We start from the raw sequence: 26,677 nt of genomic DNA, 5'->3' as shown, positions 1-26,677 counted from the left end.
CACCTCATCATACTTTTGGAATGAAGCAAGAAGATACTGCTTTGAGTATTCCAATCCTTGACTTTGATGAGGGAGGAATTTATTCATGCAAATATACACACGGTTAATGTGTGCCACTTGTATTTGTGAATACATCTGGCTCAAAAATAGAAGAATCTAGTAGTCAAACCCACCTGCAATTTCCTCAGTCTACACAAAAAGACAAGCCACACCCATCACATTTACAAATTCTTTTTGCATCTGGTTTAACTGAGCTTGAAAAAGGATGCCTGTTATCGGCATATTGTGTATTCTCGTTCCAGAATATCTTTCTTTCATTCAATTCGCGGGGGACTCGGCTCTGTGGGTGGGAGTTGAGAGGGTAGATGTCAGAACTGATTCATTCATCAATGTATATGTTATAGTGAAAAGAAAGATGAAGAGCAGCTGGGCAAGAAGTAAATAAGTACAGAACATCTGTGTATATATAATGAAAATAAAGGGCTTGAAAGAACACATGACAAATTGTTAATAGGACTGGAACGCCTTAGCGAGGCGCGCACCAGCAGATAAACGCGGGGACCTGCTACTTGCGTGAAGTTTCTGGGAATCCTGTAGACTGGAACTTGTCGGACTGTCTCCTCAAAAAAGTGCCTCACTTTGTACCCTTTTCACCAACAGAAAGGTACGATCCTTAATAGACCTCTTGGGATCTGGAAACCACATATATCACATTTCAGTGTCCACTTACTAAGTGACCCTCAAGGCAGCCTGCTTTGAATGAAACCAAGAGAAAGAGAAGCTTTCTAGCTGATCTCCGCTTATCAGTATCCTTTATGACTTCATACGTCCAATAAAGTTTTAAATCCGTGACCAATCTGAAAAAGATACAAAGACTCACTGCTTTGCCTCCTAGAGCTTCATAGAAAAGCCATGCCAGGCTTAAAAATAACTATTTTTCTCTGCGAAGCAGCTTTCGGTTTGCTCCTGTGCCCTAGTGAAGACTCAATGACTTCCTGTATTAGTTGCTGCTGCAACAAATTACTGGACGCTTCGTGGTTGTCGTAAGCAGAATAAGGACCATCCAAAAATATTAAGTGCTAAATAACAAGCTATGAATGTTACTTTATAAAGAAGAAAAGGTTTTTGTGGATGTGATTAAGTTAAAGATCTTAAGAAGGGTTGATTACTCTGGATTATCTGATGTGGCTTGAATGCAGTCACAAATGTCTTCACAAGAAATAAGCAAGTAGAGATGTGATAGAAAAAAGAGGAGAAGATACTCACACAGAGAAGATATTGTAAAAATGAAAGTTGAACTTGGAGTGATGTAGCTGCTAGATTAAGGAATGGTGGCAGTTGCCAGAAGCAGGAATAGATGAGGAATGGATTCCCCCCTAGAGGAAGCATAGCCTGTACATCTGATTTTATCCCCATGATACAGATTTCAGTTTTGTAGCCACCAAAATGGTGAAGGAATAAATTTCTGTTGCTGTAAGCCACTAAGTTTGTGCTAATTTGTTATAGCAGCCATAGGAAACTGACACAATTGTATAAAACAATGTAAATATACTCCTAATATTTTGAAGGTCAGAAGTCTGAAATGTTTCACTGGGCTAAGTCAAGATGTTGGGCAGGAGGAATGGTTCCTTTTGGAAACTCTGAAGGAAGAATCCATTCTCTTCCCTTGTTCAATTTCTAGTGGCAGTGTCTCTTCATCGTTCTTCAAAATATTTCACTCTACTAACTTAGTTATCACATCACTTTTCCATGTGACTCTGACTCCTTATGTCCTCCCAGGAATGAGTCCATTCAGATAATCCAGGATAATCCCACCATCTCAAGACCCTTAACTTTGTCACATAAACACAGTTCTTTTCATCATATAATGTGACATCCCTAGGATCTGGGACATATTTAGGGGCCATTATTCAATCTACCATGTTATCTAACCATTAGATTTCAAATGACTATACAACCTGATTTCTCCATGATGAGCTGCAGCCCTAAAGGTATGTACAGCTGCACTTCATCCTCAAGGAAAATGATGACGCTCAAGTCAATTCTTACGACATCAGCATTTTCTATAAACATGTGGCTTCCACTCTCAGTATTCCTACTGCTGATACACTGCCATATTCTCATCTCACAAGTAATCACCTCTGACAATTGCCTCGAATTTTTAAAAATTAGTAAAAGTTTTTCCAATCATTCTGCATAATATGTAGGCATCTTCTTTAAGTGGATTGCCTCAGAATTACAGTGCCCCTTATGTGAGGACAGCAAGACAGAACTTTGAGCAGTACATGAGTTCATGCTCTTTTTTTGGAAATAGGAATCATTAAAAGTAAAGAGAAACATCAATTCATGGACAAAGGTTACCAATTTGGTCAAATGGTCAAGAAATAAGAATGGAATATTAGTAATAAGGACATTTGGGGAACACCTAAATGATGACTGGGCAATTGCACTTTTCAAAGATGGCCACACCAACATATCCCATCTATTCTAGTCAGCTTTTTCACTGCTGTGACCAAAAGACCTCACAAGAACACTTTTAAGGAGGAAATGTTTATTAAGGGGCTCACAGTTACAGAGGTCTCAGTCCACAGACAGCCGGCTCCATTACTTGTGGCACGAGGTGACACAGAACATCATGGCAGAAGAGTGTAGCAGGTGGGAACATGGCACCCAGGAAGCACAGAGAAACTAAACTCAGCTCACAAAATATATACTCCAAAGGCATGCTCCCAATGACCCACCTCTCCAGTCACAACCTACCTGCCTACAGTTACCACCCAGTTAATCCCCTGATTGGGCTAAGGCTCTCAAAACCCAATCATTTCACCTCTAAACCTTCTTGCATTGTCTCACATATGAGCTTTTGGGGGACACTACATATCTAAACCATTACACTATCCCACACGTGTCTCTTACAATATGACATTGATGATGCTCCATTGAGAGGTGAAGTCTATGTTCCTTTCCATGAGTCTGGGCAAGTCTATGACTATGGTGAAAATAATGGCATGTGACTCTGAAGTCTAAGCTATAATAGTCACTACAGCTTTCTTCTGGCCCTCTTAGAATGCTTACTCACCTTTAGAATCCAGTGACCACACAGAAAAACCAAGCAGCCACATGAAAAAGACACACATAGATGTTCCAGTCTTAATCCCACTTGAAAATCCAGGATATATCAGCATCAATCTCCAGATAAGAGTGAACGACTCTTCAGAATAATTCATCCCCCATCTATTTATTCACCCCAAGTGACACTAGGTACAGCATAGATGTGCTGTCCCTAAGAGGTCTGCCTAAATAGCAAATTCATGATCAAAATGAATTCTATCTTAAGCTGTTAAGTTTGGGATGCTTTGTTACATAGTAATCAAACTCTCAGAACTGAGAATATTCTCAAAATGTAAAATTATTTGTTTCCATTATACATGCCAACCGAAGTTCAACCATTACATTTAAGGCTGTCAAAAATTTGGTGGACAAGTAAAGCTGTTTTGAGCACATAAGTCAGACTCTTTCCCAGCCACCCCATACTTACTTGATGGGCATGTGAACAGGTCCTCATGGAGGGAGGGAGGGATTTTTCCTTCATCAAAGCCAATCTGGCTACTTGTATTTCTGAGTGCTCAATCTGCCAACAGCAGAAACCTATGATGAGTCCATGGTAGAGTCCCGTAAAATAGTACCTGATGGACATTTGTCTACACTGAAAACCTTTCATCATAGAGAGGCAGAGATGATCCCAATTGAATAAAAATGTATTCTGGATATGGATTATCTTTCCTATTGGTCATATTTCTGTCATCCATAGATTTACTAAATGCTTTGTTCACTCAACTACTGACCCACTAAGTGTACAAAAAAATATGTGATGAATTGATACCTGTGGCAGTCATTGACATTACCATGTATCCTATTACTGGAAACAGTCAGAATGCTTATAAAACAGCAGAATGGTTTATTGAAAACTCAGTTATGGTGTCACCTGGGAAGCAATATCATGTTAGGTTTGAATGCTTTCCTACAGGATGATACAGTTTGTGATAAAAAACAAACAACGCAACAAGGGGCCAAGATGGAGTAACAGAGACCAAATCAATTCTCCCAGCTGTAAAATCAACAAAAAGGGACACAAGCATTTGAAGACACTACACATCAGGCAGTGAAGGACAGTGATCCCTGAGATCAGGAATCAAATGAGGTAAGCCTCATGACTGCCCTTGTTTACTGTCCTGAGAGAATTTCCAGGCTGCAGTGCAGGGAGAGGTAGCCTAGATGAAACCTGCAGACTCCCTGAGCTAGGGAGATGGAACTGAGAATTTACAGAGACCAAAGTGACAGAATTCACATGGATGCATATGAGAGGAGAGAACTACCCACAGAAGGGACTCCAGAGATCTGCTGTGGCTCCTTCTTATGTCTTCAGTGGAATAAGGGTCATCTTATATATGTGAGGAAATACTGTAAGCCAAGGAAAGAACAACGTGAAAGAATAAGAGGGAGCAGTGTCTTGTGCCCACATAGGTGCCCACAAACCAGACGGAAAAACTCATAATCCACAGGGCATTCAGTAGAATACTGGGAAGGCTCTTACCTCATTAGTGAGAAATAATTAGCCCTAGACAAAACTTAGTTTAACAAATCATTAAACCAAAACCAAAACATTCAAACTGTTCTCATGAACTTACCTATCTATATTGAAGGAAAAAGCTTAAAAATGTATATAGAAATACAAAAGGATATAGCACCCAACAAGGTATGTCTTCCTATACTGTAGAGTTTCGAAAGTTACAAACATTTCCCAGGTTCCCTCACAACTAGGATCCTGAAAGAAAGTTTTAATTTGTTTTGATCTAGCGATTTTGTTTTTTCCAACCAAATGTATTTTCACATGACTTAGAAGGCAGAAATAAGGCAAAGGCATTTTTCTTAATACTTTGATGCTAAAGATATATGTACTTGCTTTATTCTGCAGCCACATTCCTGTATCTAGGTAGGAAATTCATAGCAGTGACAGTTGTGGTAGAAGTCTCCTGATTCGTTTAGCAGAGTTCACTGAAATCTGAACTGCTGAATCAAAAGTTCCAGGAGGAGCCTCCCAATTTTTCACTTAATAGTGAAAGAAACTCTCCTTTCTGTTGAGGACAGTGATATATTATTCTTCAAATATGGCCTAATTACCATTCCTCCAATCCTTCCAACTCCTTATATTATACATCTTTTATGTTAAAACTGCTGGTATTATTCCTGTTTCTTAAAATAATTAATATTATAGCTATTGCTGTGTGAAAAACTACCCCACTCAAAACTTAGAGGTTTAAAACAGCAAACACTTATTATCTTGCAGTTTCTGTGGGCCAGGAATTTGGGAGTAGATGTGCTTGGTGACTGTGATTCAGTCTCTGGTGCTTTTGCAATTAAGATATTAGAGTGGGCAGAGGCTATAGCTCAGTGGTAGAGTACTTGCTTAGCATGTGCAAGGCCCTGGGTTCAATTTTCAGCACTGAAAAAAAAAATATCAGGCAGACCTGATATTTAGTCTTCTATGTTAGTCAGCTTTTCATCACTGTTACCAAAATACCCAACAACAACAACTTAGAAGAGGGAAAGTTTATTCAGGGCTCATGGTATCAAAGGTCTCAGTTCATAGATGGCTAACTCCATAGCTGACTTCATCACTCTGGGTCCAAGGTGAGGCAGTAGTACATCATGGTGGAAGGGCATTGTAGAGGTAAGCTGAGAGAGGGAACAGGATAAGGGACCACAGAGAAGATAAATTCTTTAAGGATGCGCTCCCAGTAACTCAGTGACTCACCTCCTCCAGTCACATCCCACCTGCTTACAGTTACCACCCAGTCCATCATTCCATTCAAACTAGGATCAACAGATTTATGTTACAGCTTTCATAATGTAACCGGAGTTTTGAGATGAGACTAGGTTCCCCACTTTGCCAATTTATTCTAGGTTCTTGTCTCTCAAATTTTGAAGAATAAAATCCACAGAAAATCACAGAAGGGAGGAGTAAACAGAGCAGGACTTATTTAAGTGAGAAGAAATAGACCTCCCACCATGGGGAAGGGGGTATGATAGCAGAAAAATGCACTTTGATGTGCCAAATTAGGAGTTTATATATAGCTTTGGGCAGAGCATGGAAAGAAAAATCTATGTAAAACAGGTATTGAAAAGGCATCAAGTTTACCATCTGGGTTCACCCCCACCTTCCTTTTACTGCCATCTGGGTTCACCCCTTCTTTCTGTTTTCCACCTCTGGGACAAAGGAGTTGGCTGAAAGTGTTCCCACAGGTGAGCCTCAAGGTCTTTTACATTTGAAATAGGCCTTAATGGTGCTCATTAATATGTCTACTGATTAGCCTCCAGGTGTGGTTGAATGGGGCCCATTATCCTGAATGCCTGGTCATTTTACTATCTGTTCTATTTTATTCTTGTTCAATAATCTGATCATTTCACCTATGAGATATTCCTGCATTAATACAAGAGATTTGGGGGGACACATGATATCTAAACCATAATATCCCACCCTGGACTGCCAAAAACTTATGTCCATTACACAAAACAAAATGCATTTAATCCATCTGCAAGAGTCCCTTAGCCTTAACAGTTTTAGCATTGCCCAAAAGTCCAAATCTAGTCTCCTCTGAGACTCAAAGCAGAGTCCCTGTAAAAATCAAAAGCAAGTAACATATATCCAACATACTTTGGGGCAGAATAAACATTCCCATTCTAAAAGGGAGAAATAGGGACACAGAAAGAAGGAATGGGACCAAAACAAGACCAAAAGCAGCCAGGTAAACAGGTTCTGTAAGTCCATGTACAGAACACATGGTAGTTTGGAGATATTCCCTTGAAAGGGTTTGGAGAGTCCCATTCTTTTGACCTTGCTGGTTGTAGTGCACATAACCTCTTTTCCAGTCTGGTTCTTTCCACAGCCAGCAGCTTCTCTCAGCAGAGAGATCACATTCCTAGCATCTAGCTTCTGCTTCACCTTCACAACTTCATTGTCCTCTACACATTGCCCTCTCAGGGGCAGCACACAGCGACTCTGACTCTGCTACACTTTGCCTGACCTCCCAAGCCTTCCTTTGAAATCTCAGTTGAAGCTTTCATGACCCCTTAATTTCAGCATTCTGCATTTCCACAGAAACAGCACCATGTAGATGATGCGAAGGTCTGCTGCCAGCTTATGCAGTACCTGGGATCCCTAGAATCACAGCTGGAGCAGCTTCTGAAAGTGTACACTTCCTAGGCCCCCCTGTGCAAGCAGCAAACCCTCCTGATCTCTTCTCAATGGAATTTTCCCTTCTACCTCAGGGATTCTGCTGTGGTTGTAGTCTCGTGAATTTCCATGATACCCTCAAGTCATCCTCCCTATTGACTCTGTGCATATTACTTGGTAACTCTTACGTGACTGTAATCTCTTTAATAATCACACCTTCCTTTGCCCCATTTTCACAGGCAATTTTCTTGCCAAACTACAAGTTTTTAACATCCTTCAATTCTTTTTTTAAAGATTTTTTTCACATATACATATTTTTAGATGTTGAGGGATCTTTATTTTATTCATTTATTTATACATGGTGCTGAGAATTGAACTCAGTGCCTCACACATGCTAGGCAAGCACTCTACCACTGAACCACAACCCCAGCCCCCAACATCTTTCAGTTCTGCTTTCTGCTTTTGATTCTCACAGTAACTATGCCTAAAGTTGTCAGAAAAATTCATTCCACTGACTGACTGTTGTGCTACCATGAATTTTTCTCCACCAGATTAAATAGACCATAATCTTTAAATTCAGCATCACACAGTCTCAGGACTTGAGTGAAATGCAGATAACTTCTTTTTCAGACTGTATCATGAATGTCCTCTAGTCCAATTTCCAATTGAATTTTTATTTCCCTCTGAAGCCTCAAAAGCACTGTCATTATGGTCTGCATTCTGATCTTCTGCGCTCCCACCAAAATTGCCTATGAAGCCCCATTTACTTTCTAAAATTTTCTCAGTCTGCAACTTTAAACTTTTCCAACTCCTCCCACAAACCAGCTCCATTAGGTTAATCACAGCAATAATCCCAATTCTAGTACCAATTTCTGTGTCAGTCAGTTTTTCATTGCTGTGAAAAAAAATACCTGATAAGAACAACTTAGAAGAGGGGAAGTTTATTTGGGGTTCACAGTTTCAGAAGTTTCAGTCCAAGATGGCCAACTCCATGGCCAACTCCTTTGCTCTGGGTCCAAGGTGAGCACATCATGGTGGAAGGGCATGGCAGAAGGAAGCTGCTCCATTCATGGCAGCCAGGAAACAGAGAAAGAGAAGGGAATAAAGGACATAGGGAATATGTACCTTTTCAAGGCAACACTCCAGTGACCACCTCCTCCAGCCACAACTCCACTGCCTACAGTCACCACCCAGGCAGTCCATCCAAAATAGGATGGACTGATTATGTTACATCTCTCATAATCTAATCATTTCACCTCTGAAATATTCCTGCATTAACACAGGAGATTTAGGGGATACCTCATATCCAAATTATGACATTTTTTGCAGGTTTAACTGGGACTGGGAGATCTGTTTCCAAAATGGTTCACTGCCAAGTCCATTGACAGGATGCCACAGTTTCTCATTTTCTTTTGACTATAGACCTAAGTACTTCATTGCATGAATCTCTCCATAGGGTTACCTGAGTGTCCTAACAATACTGCTCCACAGTAAGCAATCCAAGGATTGAGAATGAAGAAGAAGCTGCAGTGTGTTTCATGACCTTGTCTCCTGAATTGCAGGCCATCACTTCTATTGTATTCTATTCATTAGAAGCAAATCACCAAGTCCAGCTTCACTCAAGAAGAGGAAATTTAGGCACCATATATTTTTTTTCCTTTATTCTTCCTTTTCTTTTTTCTTTTTTTTTTTTTTTTTTTTTTTTTTGGTGTTTTTTTGTTTTTGTTTTTGTTTTTGGTAGTGCTGGGGATTTGAACCCAGGCCCTTGCACATGCTAGGCAAGCACTCAACAAAGTGAGCTACATCCTCAGCACGTAGGCTCCATTTCTTAAAAGGAGAAGAGTCAAAGAACTTGTGGGTATATTTTAAGCCACTGCATAATTCTCTACTCATGTGAAAGTATATTATTTTGCATAATTTCTATCTAAATACCTCTCCATCATTACTAACCATTCCAAAACCTCACATCAGGTTATCCCCTCTCTTGGAAACTGATCACATTTCTTTAATCTTTCTTCTATCATACTAATTTTTCTTCTCCAAAGGCAAAGTTTCACAGAGGTTAATTTGCTTCTCTTACTCAGCTAATACAAAATGAAATTTTTTTCTCATATTCACTATGAATGCTATAATTTTTTCATACTGAATAATTGGCAATAACCAATTTACTCATATTTTCTGAGTAAAATATAAAATTCTACAATTGTTTCATTGCAGAAGGTCCCAAGAGTAATTAAATTATAGGTAGGTTACTTTAAAAGTGTCAGATGAAGGACTTGAGATATGTTATTAATTCATTGAAAAAGTGAATCAGAACACTTAAGAATAATTTCAATTCATTAGATATTTTTTAAAGATGCAATGAACATTTGTAATTGTTTTATTCAGCTTTTTCACTGCTGTGACGAAGAGATTCAACCAGAACAAATGCAGAAAAAGAAAAGTTTATTTGAGGGCTCATAGTTTCAGAGGTCTTGGTCCTTAGAAGGCCGGCTCCATTACTCTGGGCCAGAGGTGAGGCTAAACATCATGATGGGATATGGTGGCAAAGGGAAGCAGCTCACATCATGGTGATCAGAAAGCAGAGAGATTCCACTCATCAGATACATACTCCATAGCCATGCTCCCAATTAACCACTTCCTCCAGTCACACCCAACCTGCCTCTAGTCACCACCCAATCCAATCAGGGATTATTTCACTGATTAGTTTAATACTCTCAAAACCCAATCATTTCTCCTCTGAACCTTCTTGCATTGTCTTACAAGTGAGCTCTTGGCAGACACCTCTTATTCAAGCCATAACAGTAATGTTTCACACCAAAAAAAGTGAACACTTTTATACAGATGTTTCAAGTAATTCAAGATATTTCAGAACAATACACTCTAATTTTAAAAATAATTCATTTGCTTTTTTTTTTACAAATGGCAATTGTCAGGACATAAATTTTAAAATCTGATGTCTCTAATAATCATATTACAAAGTACTATTAATATAATGCTAAAAGAGCTTCTAATGAAACTGTACTTGTATTACAAAAATGGAGAGGTTGCATTACCCATTCATATTTGTTTTAATATCCCAAAACATAATTTTGAAATTTTAATGTGCTATGTATTTTCCATAAACCCTTTCCATAGGTACTCATAACAGTTCAGGTGATCTAGCACTTAGCACTGGGTCTAGCTACTAACATTATTATAGGTGTAAAATAAATTACTTGTATTAACTAACAGATTAACACAACTAATGACAGTGAGTGCTAAAGAAGAGCAACATCAACCTGATTGTCAATTGTCTCAAGGTTAATTAAAAATCTTTCAACCCATTTTGCTCAGTTTTCTTTTGTGCTCTAAATATGGGAGTCAGTAACAATTTTCAGGACTGATATGCAAAATACCACAAATTACAGCCCACCACCCCATCCCTAACCTGCTTAATAAATGGAAAATATTGAAATGTGAAATATATACTGAGTGAAGTAGGGATGCTGACTCCTAAAGACATATTCCCAATGCAGAATCAAAATTCTTGTTATTGATGGGTCTTTTTGAAGTACTACATGCTCGTCTACCTGTACCTGGTTGACTTCCTATCCACTGACCACAACTCTTCTTTACTCTAAATTATTCATGTATTTTTCATTTTATAATCTGAGATATATAGTGCTATCATGAAAAGCACTGGATGAGAAATGAGTGTATTTGGCATGAGCTTTGAAGGATAGAAATGACCTCAATAGCTACATGGTAACAACAGATGCATTCAATAAAGAAGGATAAAAAGAGAAGGCACAGAGACTAGAAAGAGCAAAGCATTTTTAGCATCTAGATACCTTTTCCTGATCCTAAGTAAAAAATGCTGCTAATTGTGAAAAAAGACAGTATGTTGGTACACCACACCTGTTAATTTTGGAGAATGCAATTGCCTTGACTTATGCAAGCCACTCATCAACCAAAAAAAGGTGAACGCCCAAGAGAATATGAGTCATGACTGTGTCTTGACTGTTTAGCTGTAAGGTTATTGGATAAGTATGTTATTTAACACACACACCCCAATTTAAAAAACTATTTATTTGCCTTTTTTGACAAAAAGCAACTGTCAGGACACAAATATAAAAATCTGGGGAATATCTAATAATCATATTAAGAATACTGTCAGTACCTGGGGAAGGAAATGTCACCTATACCCACACTATTCTCTACAAATGGCTTCTAGAATCTAGTCTGTCCAGAAGGATGTGGCAAAATGATATGCTTGAACTTAATGATAAACTTGGAAATAGTCTAGTCTCCAAGAGGTGTTGTGACAATAGTTTCTGTGGTCACAATAGATAATGACTACTGAAGTCCTTTAATTATATGCACAGTGTAATGAAAATGAAAAATAATATTTAGAACTGACAAGCTCAATAAATGATGACTGTAAATCAAACTGGGGTGTTTATTTCACTCACACATTAAATATACATATCATTTCCTCCAAAAATATTTACATACCTACTAAGTACCAGTGACCATGCTAGGGATAGAGGTAAAAAGAAGAAAAAAGAGAAAATGAAATTCTTCCTTCCAGAGGAATTTATAACCATACAAAGGAGAAAAAGCAAGACAGATAGAAAGCATGGGACAAGAAGTTCACATCATCCTCTCTCTTTTTAAATATATTTTTACTATTTTAAATGCACACAAACACACATTTGATTCTTCAAACAAGTAAATCAAAAAGGTTTGCTTCTTCTTCCATTTTACACTTAATAAAGGAAAATGTGTCAATCTTTCAGAAGGATTGTGGAAGAGGCAGCACATATTTCTAACATGAGGTTAGTAGGAAAGAGATGGTCTTTATGGACTCCCCTAAATGAAAGAAGTTTCTTGGGAACCACCATGTGGTCTAAATTTCACTAATAGAAAAAAATCCACTAATTTGGACAATACCAAACAAAAATATTTTTTCTTTGGTTTTTGAACATCGTGTAGAAGACACTAATAATCAAATATTCAGAAAATCCCCACGTGGATAATGAACAATTAATTACAAATGTTTTGACAAGTTTTGTATGGACAACTGTGATTTCTACTGATTTCTCCCAACTTACCTCAAAAGATCATGATTTGGAAAATAAACTGGGGTCAGTCTTAAATTAATGGTCCAAGCATGACACTTGCTTTGCATGTTTGACTTGATCATGTACCTTTCATTGGCAATAAATTAATATTTTTAAGTACAGTATTAGAAATATGAGGGCTGGGGATATAGCTCAGTTGGTAGAGTGCATGCCTCGCAAGCACAAGGCCCTGGGTTCAAATCCCCAGCACTGCAAAAAAAAAAAAAAAAAAAAAAATATATATATATATATATATGGACATATCTTGGGGAACTAGGAAATTATAGATATTTTTCATACTTTGTAGTATATATAAAGATACTACTGTAGCTAAATCATCAATCCATTTTGTCATTATAACAACTCCTTGAGTTAGGTCTTGGGTCTATGTTGCTACTCAAAAAACTGAGGGCTCAGACTTCTGGGAGAAGATGAGACTGAAATTTCTTCAAAGAAGTTCGATCCTACTCCACCTAACAAATTATTCAAAAAATTCTACTAGCATCCACCAAACAAGAACAGGTAGTGAATGCTACAAACCTCAAAAAGGGTATCCAAAGAGAGAAGCAGAAGATTCTGCAACTGCAAAGAGGAGCAAGTGGCTCAGCTTCTAATACCACCTCCATTATCCAGATGTTGTAATGAATCCTGAAATTTCTCACTGTATGGCTTGGATGTGAGTTGTCCCCCAAAAGCTCACATGTGAGACAATGCAGGAAGGTTCGGAGGACAAATGATTGGGTTGTGACGGTCTTAACCCAATTCAGTGAATTCATCCCTGGTAGGATTAATTGAAGAGGCATGGTGTGAAGGGAAGAGAACATGGAATTGAGATGTGGCTATGGGGTATATATTCTGTATAAGCAACTATCCTTATCTTCTCCTTCCTCTTCCCCTTCCCTTTCCCCTCTCCCTTCCCTTCCTCTTCCTCTTCATTCTCCCTCCTTTTACTAAGGGGTAATGGAAACTGGAGAAGAAGAGGATAAAACAAGGAATGTGAATAGCAAGTTCCTTTTCTTTGAAAGCAGTGAAGGCTTCAATGCTCTCCATGGTGCACTTCCTGGGAATGATGTACATTCCCTATAGAGGCAGAGTGAAACAGAGATGCCACCTCCCCAAAGGAACATTCAATAGAGTTAATTGGAAACAGACTCCCCTGCTCCATGTTCCAACTCAGGGAAAAGTGCCTCAGATATAGCAGAAAGGGGGTCACGAGATTACCTAGAAGGATAGGTAGAATGCATGCCTGGATAGGGCCAAGCATGAAGAAGAATAGCACGAACCACCATGAAAACCTAATCAGGCACATTTTTAAAAAGAAGAAGAACAACCCAAGGAGGAAGAGTGAGGGAGGAAGAAAACGTTGAAGAACAGACAAAAAGTTCAAACCAGAAGAACACCTGATCCAAAGAATAGAAGGAAATTCCTCCAGCTTTCATCACTATAAAAAAATAAATTAGAACATAAAGAAAGGAAGAGATCAAACAAAGACTCAAAATGAGGTATAAAGCAGGTTCATGAAAAAAATGAGGACTGGAAGAAATATTATCATTAGAAAAAAAACATATCTAAGAAATGAATAGTCACTGCTGAAAATCTGAATTATCAGCACAGAGGAAAGACCTGAGATAATCACAATACGTTTTGAAGAAAACAAATTAACACAAAGAAAAACTGAAATGAAAAATAGTGACAAATAATTATTCACCCTTAATTAGAACATTAATGTAGGGACATCAAAATGCACCCCTCAGATCCCAGCTGTGAGGAGTGCAATGTTTAATATTTTCCCTTCTATTATAAATGTAGGTAATAAACCACAGTTTATTTTACTGCCACAAATAAAATAATATTTGCTCTACTTGTGATTTTGAAATAAGTGTTTTCCTATGCTATTACAATTAAAGCAAAAATATCAAATATCATTAATGTTCATTACTACTTCAAAATTATGATAGTTATTAGGAACATCATTAGATCTCATTACTTAATGCATTCATAAAGAAGCACATATAGTTCTATATGACAAAAAATTTTAAATATTTTGATAATTGATTTTCAATATGTTACTGACTCTTTGTAATCCTAGGCATTTTACTTTAAACTTTAGAAAAATCTATCTTGAGAGTATTCAGTAGACTATTCCATAGACTTCACCATACTACAAAAGGTTCCAAGGCACGACAAAGTTAAGAATTCCTACAGTGGTATCCAGAAGATCCTGCAGCCCTTCCAACATGCATAATGCATGGAAGGACCCACACAAGGACAAAATCCTGAAGCTGAAGATTCATCTTAAAACAAATTGATCACTAGTTGCAGTTAAAAGAGCCACTTTCACCCAAGGAATGGAACCTAAATGTTGACCATGTTGGAGAAACAAGACAGGGCTCCCAGCATCATGGAGAGAACACCATTGCTAGCCCTTACCCACCACAGTAACCCAGAATTCAACACCCAGACTCATGGTAAATGGTAGAACTGGGGAGAGTTCTACATTCCTTGATATTTTCTCTCATAGCATCTAACTTACATAACAATTATCTAAGTAAAAATATTTTTCATATCAACAATAAGTATAATGAAAAGAACCCCAAAATATTTTTAAACTTTTCATCAAAAAAAAAAAAAAATGAAGCTAGGTATGGTGGTATACACCTGTAATCCCAGCTATTCAGGAGGCTGAGACAGTCTGGGCAACTTAATGAGTCTCTGTCTCAAAATAAAATTTTTTAGAGGGCTGGGGATGTGGTTTGGTGGTAGAGAGCTTGCCCAGCATGCAAAAACCCCTGGGTTCAATCCCTACTACTCCAAAACAAAAGAAAGGAAAGGACATAACAAGGATTGCCAATCCATGCATAGTATCTACTATGTTTTATAGCAGAAGTCGTATCATTCCCTACTCATAACTCTCCAAAATCTTCATATTAGCAGCAATGATGGTTTTAGAGTTTTTTTCCCCCTCGATGAAAAGTCAGGCCTGAAGTCATACCATGCCCAAACTTGTTGGATAAGTGCTTTTGAAATCTGAACTCTAGTCATTCTTTTCCTTAACTCAAAAAGCAATACACACACAGAGTGACTTTGTATTTGTGCTTTGACCCTCATTAATGTTTCCTGTTGGTATTACTTTCAAATTATTTCACTCATCCATTTAAGTTCTTAATTTATGAGATACGAATGTCAAATTTTTAGAAGCTGCACATCAGCAATGGTTTCTCAAACATGACCTTAGAAATATTTTTTTCCTCCAAAATACTAACTTTTCCCAACAGCTGTCAAGGAACTCAGTTCAAGTCTTTTCAAGTTCACAAGCAGCCTCACAAGATTAATTTGTATAAAAATGAAGATCCCAAGAGTCACAACTAGAGTAGATCTGGTAATCCTTCTGCCTGAAATACTCTTGCTGCACCTCTCGGCTTGGACATCTGTTCAATTTTCTGGGCCTTTTTTTCATCCATCTCCAATGCCCCAGGTCGAACCAGCTGCTTTGTGTTCTGTGTTTCCATAGTACTTAAATTATGGCCATATGGAACACTTCCTATCCACCACTTGAATCTCTTTATATGACTGTCCCCTCAACTAGATTATGAGTTCCTCAAGGTTAGGTCTTTCCGTTTTCTCAGGGATACAGGGATAATGTGGGTACAGAGATAGAAATCTCTCTCTGAAGGGGAGAGTGGGAGGTAGAGCCCAGGGTGTCTCCTCAAGCCAGTCTTCACTCAAGTAACCTTTTATTTTTAATATATTCAGTCTTAATATGGGAGGAGAAAGAAATAGGGCTTTGAGCTCAAAAGAATCTTACTAACTATTTAGTGAGATAGATAATTGTCTTATAAGGTAATCATGGTAACCTAAGGTTCATCTCCAACTTGGCCTTTAACCCAGGCTGACCCATTATACACATGTAAGCAGTACACACAATCAATAAGAGAAAGCTAGGTCTCATGCTCCTCCATGGAGAGACTGTTTTCCACTCTTCTTTGTTTTTTTCCCACACTTGTTCTTTGCTCTCACCACCTACTCCTACACCCATTTCACTTTATCACACTAGGATATTTTGACTTTTTTCTCCTGAGAACCATGGAGAGGACATCCAGGTCCATTTTTAGGCTTCAAAATGCAGCTCTGATGCCCAGACTCCAGATTCCACTGCTTTGGAGGAAAGCTGAAGAGGTGGCATCGCTCTTCTCCTATGGAGTAAGAGAGGCACAGGTGGATGACCTCACATGCAACAGGGAGCCTGCCAGGAAGGCTCCCTGAGTTTCTTGGTCCTGTTGTGTGGTATGTAAGATGAGCATTTCTCAGCAGAAATGGCCATTCCACCATTCAGGTGGGGAGAGAGGCTCTAGAGCTGCAGTCCCAAGGACTCATAGGAAACCTAAGGAACAAAACATACCCATGGCTTCATTGGAGATTCCCATAATCAGTTTGAGTGAAGTAGTTAACCTGAGAAGTGAAGATAACATGAAGAAGTTCAGGAAGTTATATAAAGAAGGGAAGGGGAGGCAGCCAATAGGTGTCACACTAGATCAGCTACCTCAGTGAGAGCTGGAGCTCAAGTTCCCGAGGTAGAATTCTTGGAAACTGTGCAACACATGTCACAGAATTACCCAGCTATGAGTGAGTCAGGGCATTTATACAGAAAATGCACAAATGTTATACATTCATCCAGGAGTCAAAAACGGTAGGCTACTGGAGTGAAGAGGGCATAAAGGTAACACCTCCTTGTATTTCTACCTGCTGTGTTTGGTTCACATGGTTTTCCACAGTTATGTTTGTGGTGATAGGAAAAGACCTTAGGAAGAGATGAAGATGCTAGCAACCAGAAGGCAGTTGAAAAGTTCAGGGACATGGGCAGAATACATGTGTACCATGTTATCTCTCTAGTCCCTGGCACACCTCAATGATCTGGCCTAAGTCCTCAGTTAATTCTGAGGCAATCCTAGGGGTGCACAGATGAGAGATGGAAATTGGAACTACAGTGTGCATTTTTTTTTCAGACTAACCTAATACCCTATTTTTCATGAAGGAAGATGCAGTTACTTTGTGCTGGTGCCTTCTTTAGGCTATTACACACCCTATTACCCTGATCCCAAAATAAAGCAGCGGGTAGAGGATAGCCAGAGCCTACCTATAAATTCACATAAATGACAAATTCAGGGAACTTCCTGAACTAGGATCTGGCTCAAACCTGTATTAATCCAGGTAGAAGCAATGGGATAAAATGAACTGATTTCCACCCACCTTCCACCTTGGGGTGTGTTCTGGGCATCAGAAGGAGTCTAACTGGAATTTGTGCCAACCTTCTCAAAAGTCTCAGAGACACTCTGTGGGATGTGCTTTATGACATAAACAGGGTCCGTGGGACCCTCAGAACAAGAGAAACATGCTGTGGTCTTTTGAGCCCAGACTGTGTCTGGTGCGCTTTCTAGGTGAGAGCTGTTAGCTACTTAGACAACTAATGGAGAAATCATCCACTATCTTCACTGGTGAGGAGCCTCAAATGGAAACAGAGACCTTCTATTTCAGATGCTATCTTGTCCTTCCCAGTTAAAGCCTGAGGAGAGAGCAGAGCATCTCTCAGGATCCAGCTGAGGCTGCAGGCCCTGGAATTGGTGCCACAAGGTAAGTGGCAGGATCTGAATTGTGTGCAGGAACAATGAATACCAGCTTGGGACCCCAAAAGAGGGTGTTGAAAGAGTGGAGTGCTATAGTTTGGATCCAAGGTCTCCCCAAAAGGCTCATGTGTGAAAAGCTTGGTCACCAGTTTGTGGTGCTATTGGAAGGTGGTGAACTTTTAGTAGGTGGGGTCTCATAGAAGAAAATTAAGTCACTGAGGGCGTGACCTTCAAGGGGCTACTGAGACCCTGCCCGCCCCTCTTTGTTTCCCAGTGCTGGGAAGTGAACCTCCTTCCTCTGCTATGTACTCCTGCCAACATTATGTACAATGACACAACAGATCCAAAGCAACCAAGCCAACTGACTGTGAACTAAAACCTCTGCTGTGACGCCATAAATCAAAATATATTTTTCATCCCTTGAAGATGATTTGTTGCTGACTAACACAAGGACCAAGAGTTTGAGGAAGAAGAGAGAGTAAGAATGAGGGAGGGAAACAGACCTTATTACCTCATGTACATATATGACTACATGACTGATGTGATCCTACATTACATACAATCAGAAAAAGAAATTAGACTCCATTTATGTATGATTTATCAAATGTATAAATGCATTCTACTGACATGTGCAACTAATTAGAACAAAAAAAGGAAAAAAAAAAAAAGAATTGAGGGAGGGCTTGGCAGGGAGGGCGCTCCCTTCTGAAGGCCTGAGATGCAAGGCCTCCAGTCCCTTGTGATACAAAGAGAAAGTTTTAAAGTCACCCCAGCCTGGTCTCCCCCACCATTCTATTCTGGGAGGACTATCTGTATATCGTGCAGCCTGTGTCCATCTAGGGAAGACTAGCAAGGCAGGAGCTACTCAGGAAAGGGCTGTTAACTGTTTCCTGATTATTTTGCAGGGTTTATAGTCCAGATTCTTCGAATGAAGAACTTCTGGTAGAAAACAATATGTCCCAGCATGTGGGGCTGGCCTAGCAAGTCCAAAGTCTATAGGACAAGCAGCTAGGAAGGGAAGATGACAAATAGGCTAGAACACCCAGGATACAGGCAGAAGCTTGTTCACAGGTGGTCAGGAAGAGTAGACCAAAAGCAAGCCAGAACCCCCTGCACAGTTTCTGTCTCTCTCTGTCTTTTCCTTTCTTCTTCCTCTTCCCTCTCTTCCAAAAGAATCCCTGTGTCCTCTTTTAAGGCCTTGTCCCTGATTACATGAGATCCACTCAGGACAATCTTCCTAATAGGTTAGTCAGCTCATTAGGGTCTTAGTAACATATGCAAAAGCTCTTCACAGCAGCACCTGGATTTGTGTAACAAGGTTTGTGTGTATTAAAAAACAGTTGCTACTTCCCTTTATCCTTCAACTTTCTGGAGAGAATTTCTCCTGTACCCCACCCTATTCAGTTCTGTAGGAGAGAGGAATTCTGGAAAATGTAATTTATCCTACCTGCACGGATATAAACCATCACACAGAGAGAACTGACAGAGGTAGGGAGGGTACCAGTCAACCATTTGAATTATTAGGTGGAGTTACTATCAAGTATCACCCAAGAAGGACCTACCAAGGAAAACAACTCTGTGAAGATGAGAGACTACAAGAGTGAATGCTTTCATTCCCATGCCTCGCTCAGATGTGGAAGAAGCACTCCTTTGGGATTCAAAAGAGGGACATCACTATAATCTTAATTAGGCATCCTCTCCTGAATGGGGAGTGGAATGTGATTCATGAGGTCAAGTACAGAGGCCCAGTTAGGGGACATTAATTCTGCATGATTGGTACCGTCCTTCCCAGGTCCTTGCTCTCAGGTTTTGATAAAGAAAACTAAAATTCTCCACTTAAAAAATATTTTTAATTATGAAATATTCATAATATAAAATTTATTACTTTCACCATTTTAAAATGTACAGTTCAGTGGCATTAAACACGTTCATGTTGTTGTATGACTATCAACATCATCCATCGCCAAAACACTTTTCATTTTGCCAAACTAACACTCTGTTCCCATTAAACCAGAATCCCCCATCCTCCCTGCCTCCAGGCTCTGGAAACTACCCTTCTGTATTCTGTCTCTATGATTTAACTACTCCAGGTACCTCATACAAGTGGAATCATACAGTATTTGTTCTTCTGTGACTGACTTTCGTGATTTCACTTAATATAATGCCCTCAAGTTTCATTCATGTTGTAGCACATGTCAGAATTTTCTTAAGGCTGAATAACATTGCATTATATGTACACACTATCCTTTGTTCATTCATTATCTGTTGATGGACACTTGAATTATTTCCACCTCTTGGCTATTATGAATAATGCTGCAATAAACATGGGTGTACAGATATCTCTTCCAATCTCTTCTTTTAATTCTTTTGGGCATAAAACCCAGAAACAGAACTGCTGGATCATGTGGTATTTCTATTTTTAATTTTTGAGGAACTGCCATACTGTTTTCCATAGCAGTTGAACCATTTTACATTCCTACAGCATACACAAGGTTTGCAATTCTGCCATATCCTCATCAACAGTTATTTTTGTGTGTGTTGTTGTTGTTGTTGTTTTTATAGTACTAATCCTAATGGGTGTGAAGCGGTACTAGTTATTTTAAGTACATTGGGAATTAAATACTTTTTTTTTCTGTACTAGATATCAAACCCAGGACCTTATGCATGTTAGGCAGGTACTCTACCACTGAGCTTTATCTCCATCTCTAGGAAATTAAATACTTAAAAATTGTTTAAAGCACAAAAACAGCAAAGTCTAGATTACACTTCCAGGGTGATTTGCAGAACACTGTAGACTCATATGTTGGAGGAGTGATTACATTTGTCACAACCACAAATGAAGAGACTCAAAAGGCTGTTATCATCTCCAGCATCATAATAAAAGGGAAAAAGGAAAAGGTGGGGGGGGGAGGGTACTATTGTTGGAACTCTGAAATTCAATAGTAAACTACAATTACTATTGTATCAGTAAATGATGGCTACAATAAAGATGTTTAAAAACCAACCACAAAACTTCATTGACCTACAAGAGATGTATATTTAGCTTGTCAGGCTTGTAAGGGGCAGCTAGACTGAGGCAGCTTAACTTCATCTCTCTCTCATCCATCTCTTGGGACCAGCAGGCTAACTGGTCCCATCATCTTACAGTGATGTCAGGTGACTGGAAATACACAAGACCTCTTAAGATTTAAGCTCAGAACTGTCACACCAACACTTCCACATATTTGGCTATTTTCCTCTTGTTTAGTAGCATGCTAAAGGTCTACAGGATTGAAGGGTAGATCCTGGAACATTGCTGAAAAAAATAAAAGCTATTTCTGCCAGCACAAAATAGACAAAACAGTCAAAAGCAACCTCCACTACATGTCTTTTTTCTAAAATCCACATAAATGCATCTCATTAGCAACCCCTTAATAAATATTAAGAACCCCAGCTGCAGAAGAGTCTCAAAAAATGAAGTTTTTAACATCTCAGCATCTGCAGCACAAGATATCCCATTAGGAATTAGGAACAAAGGCCAGGTGCCAACTGGGCACATACAACATACCTGGCTAGGTACTCATAACATTGTCTCTGGAATCATCTGACTACTAGGCTTTCCTGCATTTTATTGACCCTAATGGTGTCTTCAAGCTATAGCAGAACCCAGAGCTTCTCACTCCTGGGAGTTCTAGTGCATGACTACCAGGACCTCTTAAAGCAAGCTCTGTGGAGTCACCTCTGAACAAGTTTGTCACTCTGCCAGACACATGCTGCAGGGGGATCATTTATAGATGTGATCTTTACTAACCACGAATTTGAGAAACTAATCCTCTAAAATTTTAGTTTTCCTTTGAGTTTTAAATGTTACAGTATAAAAGTAGTCCTAGAAAAAGATTTCTCACAGAAGCAGATAATTTTTGCATTTTATACTTATGTAAGATTTAAGATAAAATAAAACACATTGCTGATTAATTTAGACTTTTCGTTCCCAGATTCCTGAAACATTGTTGAGTCTTAAAAAAATAATGGGATAAAATTTTGGTGCAAATGTGACTCTTCTTTATATTTACTGCTGAAGACCTGGAAGTTGTTGATGACATTATTTCCCACTTTTGATGATTTATTACAGTCTACCATGATAGAACTTTAGGAATGGATGGATCATGGAACACAGATATCTCAAGAAAGCTATAATTCAGCCAGTGCACACATAGTCAAAAGGTACTTGAGGGGCTCAAGAGCCCCTCAAGAGAGGGTGGAAAGGAGCAAGCGCCACCAAATGACACCAATTGGCTAAAGACAGCAGAGAACCAGCAGGCACAGTGGACACTGAGGAATTCTGGGTGCTCCACATGCCTGATTAAAGGGCAGCAGAGGGTACATTAAGATGGAGGCTTTAACAAGTCAAGAAAGTTTTTGCCCTGGACAAAAAGCCAACCACAGTCAGGAAGGAGAAACTAGAATCTGCACACTAGTCTGTTGTTTTTGAAAGAAACAATTCGGGATTTGTCAAAAACTCATGTTCAAGTTGACTTGACATTCAAAAGACATAAATTGAGTGTGAGCCAAATCGCTATTGGGAATAGCAGGGAATTAAAATGTGGAGGGTTAGGGAATAGGAATAAGTCTCAGTGATGCAAAGAACTGGAGTATGAGCCAAACAAAACGCACAAGGAAACAGAGCAGGCGAGGCATGGGGGTGGAGAAGAACAGACTGCCTTTTGGTTTGGCCTCCACCAAGTTAAGAGACTTGACCTTGGGATACAGTGAGGATTTTGGCAGGAACTGGGGAGACATGGGGCAGCAAGTCAAGGCAGGTCAGGCAGCCAACACAGAGGAATAGAGCACAGTGGAGAAGGAGGACTTCAGAGTCCAGCAGTGGCTACAAAGACACATACCTCCAGCTGAAAGACGAAACTCCCATGGTACACACTGTTCAGGGGATCCAGTGCAATGAGAGTAACCATGTCAGAGTGATAGAACTGAAAAGACAGGAAATGAAAACAAGCAATGCAAAGCAATAAGTATTAGTACAGCTTCTAATATTTACAGGGTCCGAGAGGACCAGTTTTTAAAAATTATTTTGTCATATTTTAAAAACATTTAATTATAAAATACATAAAACATCTGTGTCTCTAGAAACTTTTCTGGTATTAATTTTTCAACATATACTTAAACATTCAATAGAAAGCTAAATTTAAAAAAAAAAAAACTTTTGTAGTTGTAGTAGACATCATGACTTTATTTTATTTTATTTTTAATATGGTGCTAAGGATTGAATCCAGTGCCTCACACGTGGTAAACAAGCACTCTACCACTGAGCTACAGCTACAGCCTCAAAAACTGAATTATTAATAAATTAACTTAGAAAATTGGGTTTCATACAAGTTGCTACTATAAATTAAATACTCTAATAAAAGTACAATTCTGCAAGAGACAAGCAGGTCTAGAAATCTAGAATAAGTCTTCCCTCTAATAATGACTACTAATTGTCTTAGATGACATAAAAATAACAGTCTCTACCTCAATTGGACTATTCAACCACTTCACAAGCACAACCAAATAAACATAACATATAAATGATTAAGTATCATTAATATCATCTAATATTTTAAAGAAGAGAAAAACTCTTCACATGGAATGTACAACATCTAAGTTTAATGCCAGCTTAAATTATATAGCACAAGATACTAAAAAATCCATGCCTGTGTGTGATTAAAAAGTTAATTAAGATATATGTTGGGTGTATAATGAGTCAAAATGCATTCTGCTGTCATAATTGGAACAAACAAACAAAATTTAAAAAGATACATGTTTACCTTGGACAATGAATAAATTTGTACAATCAGCTAAAACCCACCATAATATATGAATATTGTGTCCAAAATTTTTCCTTTTTCTTTTTATTTATTCACTTTTGTGGTACTGGGGAACCCAGAGCCTCACACATGTTAGGCAAGTGCTCTGCTATTACATATCTAGCCCTCTTTATTTTATTTTGAGAAAGTACCTCTCTAAATTCCTGAGGCTGGCCTTATACTTAAGATCCTCCTGCCTCAGCCTCCTGAGTTGATGGGATTATAGGCCTACATAACCAGACCTGGCTTTTTGCTTTTTTTTTTGGTACTGGGGAATTTAATCCAGGAGTGCTTTACCCCTGAGCCACATCCCCAGCCATTTTCTTTTTCTTTCTCTCTTTCTCTCTTTTTTTTTTTTTTTTTTTTTTTTTGAGACAGTCTCACTAAGTTGTTTAGGGCCTTGCAAAATTGCTGAGGCTGACTCTGAACATGTGATCCTCCTGCCTCAGCCTCTGAAGCCCTGGGGATTACAGACATGCATCATAGTGCCCCGCCCAGCTTCTTCTTCTAAAAGAAAAACAACTTCAGGACAAATTTGGTCCTGAATTTGGTGAAGCTGACCAATGTCTTTTAAAACTTTGAAACTGGGAACTTCCTCTGCCAGCACATTTCACATTTCTAGCCAAGTCCTTTCTCTGTTGTATTTCATATAGAGATAGCAAAATGGGATCCAGCCTACTGTAAAATGAGGCTGGCTAAGCAGCACAGGAGTGGTGTTAACTCAGCAGCAAGAGTCTTCCAGGCAGAGAATAAATGGCTGCAAGATATCTAATAGCAGAACAAACCAAGACACACACAAAAAAAACCTTGTTGTGTATGATAATTATGATCCATTAAATGCTCCGAGTTTCAAAAGTTTATCTTCAGAAAATTGCAAATAAAGTTAATTTCCAGACACAGCCCTTATTTACTGTATTTTCTTCCTGACCCAATTTTGCAAAAACCTAGTGGCATGACTTTCAGGAAAATAGAGGAAATATGCCCTTTGTAAATCTCATTTTTTAATACATTTTAATGTTATGACCACTGCTGCTCTGTTTTAATGTTATAATTATGTTATTTTAAAGCAGGCTCCAGGGAACACCAACATTATTAACTAAATATAGAGTAAAAGCTATACAATTTCAACTGTATTTAGCTTAAAAACAATTTTTTTGAAATCTTTAATGACTCTTGATAAACCCTGGGTTAGTTAAAACTAGCAGGGCAATCAAAGATATTCTAGAATTTCATCTCTCTTACCCATGAACTTTTGCTCATGTTGTTCATACCAAACACAATTCCACAGAACTTTCTTTGCCTAATAGCTAGCTAAATATTTTTAAGAGCAGCTCAAACTCAGAAGGTGTGTGTGTATGTGTGCTTGTGTGGACATAGACACTTGTGGTATTCCAGTCAGGGCTCATAAATACAGACGCCCAACCCAGCGTGCCCCAATGAAGGGACATTTATAGATAGCGTATAAAGATTCTTGTAGGAATAGCGAGCCTTATGCAAAACCAAGGAGACTTTCTCTACCTCTCAGGAACCACGTGTCCTGATTCTTGGTCTTCTCTTTTGTGAATTCTTGCACTATCAGAACATGATCATCAGCCATGGTTTGAAAGTGACTTCTCAACTCCAGTGAATACCACCAACTGAAATGGTCCTTCGTGTTTCTTAATGCAAGTTTCTGAAAGAGAACTTGGGTTGGCAATGTGACTTATGATGGACCCTTTTGGGGTTCTCTCTCTAATTAGTCATCAATTAGATCAGAAAAGGCAGGTCACAAACCTGATTATGTAGGCCTCATTGACAGAACAGAAAAAGTAGATATAGTATAGTAAGACATGTGCATATGGATAGTTATTACTTGTATAACACTTTAGAGCTTCAAAATATTACATTTTAAAATTTGTTCTTTGTCTTAGTCAAAATTCAACCAGAAAATAAAACAGATTTACTTATTTATAATGGAGCCACTTCAATACAGGGAATTGTTAGCACAGTTGATGGAAGAGCTGAAATTGAAAGAGGAAACAACCTGGAGATTAGCATCAAGAAGCTATCTGCAATCCCCCAGCTCTCTTCCCTGGGGCTGGCTCGAGGAGAAAAAAGAGGAGATAGTATAACTGGAACTCAGGGTCAGACTTACCCAGCAGAAACTAGAACCACAGCCAGACCACAAAGATGGACCTGAGGTCATAAAGACAGAATAATGGCTACTGGAGATGCTGGTGAGGCAGAGGAAGAGAGAAGACACTCTGGTTTTTCCCTTCTTTCCACTTTCCAGTCTCCTTCTATACCTGCAGCCTGGAACAGAACCCAGTGTCTTAGTTTATTTGTGTTGCTATAGCAAAATACCATAGACTGGGTGGCTGAAACAAGATACATTCCTCACAGTTCTGGAGTTAGCACATCCAAAATCAAGGTGTCAACATGGTGGGTTTCTGGTGAAGTCGTTCTACCTAGCTTAGAGAGCTGCCTTCTTCCATATCCTTACATAATGGAGGGGGAGAGAGGAGGGAGGAGAGGAGAAAGGAGAGGAGGGGGAGAGGGAGAGGGAGGGAGAGAGAGAGAGGGAGAGGGAGAAGGAGCTCTCTTTCTCTTCTTATGAAACCATGACCCTACCAGATTAGGGCCCTTACCTTTATGACCTCATTTAACCTTAATCACCTTCTAAAAGCCTTGTTTACAGATACAGACACATTGGAGATTAGGGTTTTTAACATATGAATTGGGTGGGGAGAACACAATCCCATCAGGAAATGCAGCCGCTTACCATTGCACTCCACTGTGAAACAGAAAGGGCAAGAAATGGGTTTGAGGGAGAACAGGGCCAGGACTGATAATCCACCACAACAGTTCAAGGAAGCTCTTATTACTCTTACTTTATGA

The 26,677-nt window shown here is 38.9% G+C and overlaps 1 long non-coding RNA gene across 1 annotated transcript; it reads right to left on the bottom strand.

Annotated features, from left to right (window-relative positions):
- Window positions 1-22,839: 22,839 nt before the first annotated feature.
- Window positions 22,840-26,071, bottom strand: LOC306664045. Its single transcript, XR_013764618.1, has 3 exons — window positions 25,935-26,071; window positions 25,319-25,472; window positions 22,840-22,924 (listed from the first exon to the last, which is right to left on the bottom strand). It is a non-coding gene; the product is annotated as an uncharacterized lncRNA (long non-coding RNA).
- Window positions 26,072-26,677: the final 606 nt, after the last annotated feature.

Source organism: Sciurus vulgaris (assembly GCF_902686455.1).
Source record: "Sciurus vulgaris genome assembly, chromosome: 6".
Lineage (NCBI taxonomy): Eukaryota > Metazoa > Chordata > Mammalia > Rodentia > Sciuridae > Sciurus > Sciurus vulgaris.
This window is presented reverse-complemented; position numbering and strand designations above follow the sequence as displayed.